The sequence below is a fragment of the Penaeus vannamei genome, chromosome 9 (assembly GCF_042767895.1).
Source record: "Penaeus vannamei isolate JL-2024 chromosome 9, ASM4276789v1, whole genome shotgun sequence".
Taxonomy (NCBI): domain Eukaryota; kingdom Metazoa; phylum Arthropoda; class Malacostraca; order Decapoda; family Penaeidae; genus Penaeus; species Penaeus vannamei.
In genome coordinates this window covers 40,798,398-40,802,338 of record NC_091557.1, presented here as the reverse complement: position 1 = coordinate 40,802,338, position 3,941 = coordinate 40,798,398, and positions in this window count along the sequence as shown.

Below are 3,941 nucleotides of genomic sequence, written 5' to 3'. Positions count from 1 at the left end.
CACGCGCCCCCCTACCCCCCGCTAGCCCCTGCCCCCTATCACGCCCCGTTTTCCCCCCGGGACCGCCCCCCGCCCCCCTCCACAAAGGGGCCCGCGCCCCCGGAGAGTCGTGAGCGCATCGAAGCGGCCGACCAAGAGGAATTAAAGTCACATTAGCGGTGAAGATGTTCGACCTGAGAGGTCCTCGTGGTGAGAGCGCTGAGGGGCGCCTCTTGAAGCCCTCCCGACGCGGCGACGAAGAGCTGACGACGAGGACCCGGCGACGAGGGGCTGACGACGAGGGGCTGACGGCGGCCGCGAAGGGGAAAGTGCCGTCGCCAGCGCGAACGGCTGCGTCCTCGCGCTCTCATCGTTCCGACGAACTCAGCAGCCCTTTTGTGCGGAAGAGAACAACTGGCGACGCCGCGTCCGGAAGCCACGAGGACCTCGAGAGCGGTGTGAAGAAGCGGGGGGGAGTGGGGGAGGGGGTGGGCGGCCTCTTCCTCCCCCCACGCCCCACTAGAACCCACATCGGGACCCTCTTCTTGACTCCGCACCCTGGACCCCACTCCCCCACTAAACGCCAGACCCCTTTCCCTCCCCTCCCCCCCGTAGAACCCAAACCCCTTCTCTCATCCCCATGAACCCCTCTCCCCCCCCCTTCCAACCCCCACCCCACCAACCCTCTCTCGTCCTCACCCGCACGACGCTAAACCCACACCATTCTTTTCTCGCGTCTATCTATCTCTCTCTATCTATCTATCTATCTATCTATTCCAATAAATACCGAGGCTAAACTATCCTCCCGCCACCAAATAAAAACAAGAAAAGAAAAAAAAAACATATTATGTTTATTGCAATCATTCTTACGAGATAAGTCGTCTTGCAGAACAAATGATGTTTTTTTTCTTTTTATCTCTTTTTTTGGTGGGGGGGGGGGGTAGGGGATATCTTACTCATAGTCGAAATATACTTTAATTGGCTTCTTGCTCTCGCTGTCTATTAATCTCTCGGTCTCTTTTTTCTAACTAATGTTTGGCTTTCTTTTCGTTTATCTATCTCTCTTGATATACTACTCTTTATCTACCTATCTATTATATTACTCTGTCTCTCTACTCTTCTCTTCTTTTCCCCCCTCTCTCTCTCTATCTATCTATCTCCCTCCCTCCCTCCCTCTTTCTGTGTCTCTCTCTCTCCTGTCTCCACCATCTCTCTGTCTCTCTCTCCGTCTCTCTCTCTCTCTCTCTCTCTCTCTCTCTCTCTCTCTCTCTCTCTCTCTCTCTCTCTCTCTCTCTCTCTCTCTCTCTCTCTCTCTATCTATCTATCTATCTCTCTCTCTCTCTCTCTCTCTCTCTTTCTCTCTCTCTCTCCCTCTCTCTCTCTCTCTCTCTCTCTCTCTCTCTCTCTCTCTCTCTCTCTCTCTCTCTCTCTCTCTCTCTCTCTCTCTCTCTCTCTCTCTCTCTCTCTCTCTCTCTCTCTCTCTCTCCCTCTCTCTCTCTCTCTCTCTCTCCTCTCTCCCTCTCTCTCTCTTTCTCTCTCTCTCTCTCTTATTCTTTCTACCTATCCATCTATCTACGTATCTACCTACCTACCTACCTATCCATCTATCTAATTATCTACCCATATCTGCACGCAGCACTTCCTTTCTCCTTTCCTTCCATATATCAACACTGATATATCGAATCTATCTCTGAATTTATCTATCTTTATCATGCTCTTCGATTTTCCTTCTTCGTCCCATTTATCCTTTTTATCTATTTTTCCCAGCTTGAAAATGAGAAACGTAAAAGCATGAATAAAACATCGATGGCGTATCGTTAGTACAGAGGAATGGTAAAACAATTGAGATAAATATCATATACTGGGAATGTTGGCAGAGACAGATGTGAGTAATGTGTATACATACACACATAAATATATGTGTGTAAATTTGTGTGTGTGTGTGTGTGTGTGTGTGTGTGTGTGTGTGTGTGTGTGTGTGTGTGTGTGTGTGTGTGTGTGTGTGTGTGTGTGTGTGTGTGTGTGTGTGTGTGTTTACTTTGTCATGATATGTGAACAAGAAAATGTTCTATGCCTCTGCACTCTATTGTCACTCCTTTCACGTGTCATTATGATTTTCATAGAATGATAATAAGAGAGAGAGGCGAGGAGTGGGAGGCAAAGAGAGAGAATAATAAGAGAGAGAGGCGAGGAGTGGGAGAGAGAGAGAATGCAAAGAGAGATTAGGGAAAGAATTCAATAGGGGAAGGTAAGAAGATGAAAGAGGGAGGAAGTAGAAAAAATGGGGGGAGAGAAGGAGAGAATTCCACGAAGGAGGGGGGAAGGAGAGGAGGGGCGTGGAGTGGGGGTTGAGGAGGGGCGTGGGGGAAGGAGAGGAAGGAGAGGAGGGGCGTGTGAGGGGGAGGAGGGGTAGTGACCTCCACAAACCGGCCGCCAAACAGGAGCAACTTTTATTGGTTCATACACGACGTAATCAAGATTTAAGGGCTGGGGGGCGTGTCCGAGGTGCCCGGCCGGCGGAGGGTTTCCAATAAGACCTGTAATGACCATTCAAGAAGAACTGATGAGGTGGGTTGGGGAGGGTGGGTTGGAGGGGTTGGGGGTGGGGATGGAGAGGGTATTGGAATGGGGAAGTTGGGGAGGGTTGGGGGCTGAGGGGTGGGGTTGGAGGTTGGAGGGGGGGGAGGGTGGTTGGATTGAGGCTGGTGAAGATGGAGAGAGGTGGGTTGTGGATGGGGATGGGCTGAATAGAGGTGGGATGAAGGGGATGGAAAGGTTGGGTTGGAAGGGGTTGGGAAGGGTGGGTTGGGGGTGGGTGTGATGGAGGGGCTGGGGAGGAGGGCTGGGGATCTTGATGGACTATATTGGGCGGGGTGGGGAGGGGTGAGGTGGCCGGGGAGGGATAGGGAAGGGGAGGGTAGGAATGGTAGATTCGAGGCAAGGACGCTTCGAATAGGAGAGGGAAGGGGAGGAGGGAAAGGGGGGGGATCGTTTTCAGGCCTGGGAGGAAGGGGGGAAGGGGTAGGGATGTAGGGGTATAGGGGGGAGGGGGGCGGGGGAGGGGGTGAGCTGACGAGATCCGAGCGACACTCATGTCTGAAGAAAAGAAGAAAAAAAGAAAAAAAAATCTTTCCCAAACAAAGAAAATAACATTTTTATTACCACTTCCCCTCTTCCCCTTCCCTCAATTACCCCCCCTACACCCCCCAACACACCGAACTGACCATATCTAACGATTTTCTCTCCTTCCTCCCTTCCCCCTCCTTTTCCTCCACCTCCCTCCTCCCTCCTCCATACCCTTCCTACCCCCTGCCCTTCCCTCCTCCTCCCTCCTCCTCCCTTTCCCTCCCCTCCCCCTCCCTCCTCCCTTCTTCCCTCCTCCCTCCTCCTCCTCCCTCCCTTTCCCTCCCTCCCCTCCCTCCTCCCTTCTTCCTCCCTCCTCTCTTCCTCCCTCCTCCCTCCTCCCTCCATACTCCTCCTCCCTCCACCTCCTCCTCCCTCCACTCCCTCCACCTCCCTCCACCCCTCCCTTCCTCTCCACCTCCCCCTCCTCCCCTCCCTCCTCACTTCTTCCCTCCCCCTCTCCTTCCTCCCTCCTCCCCCTCCCCCTCCTTCCCTCCACCCCTCCTACCCCCCTCCTCCATCCCACCCCTCCTTTAACCTCCCTCCTCCCCTCCCAAACCATCCTCCCTCCTTCCCTCCTCCTCCCCCTCCCTCTCCTTCCCTCCTCCCCCCTCCTCCGTCCCACCCCCCCTTTTTTTTAAATTATCAAACCACACGTATCTCTCAACTACACAAAATCTGTCTTAAACTACAGGTAAAATTTCTTCTCATTTCTTAAGACTTAAAGCCGATAGAAAGTCAAAGATAGGCGTGGAAAATGGTACAGAGGGAGAGGTCAAAGGTCACACTCAAGCGAGTTTCTCTCTCTTCGTAAGATAGGAGGGAATTCTTGTAAAAAT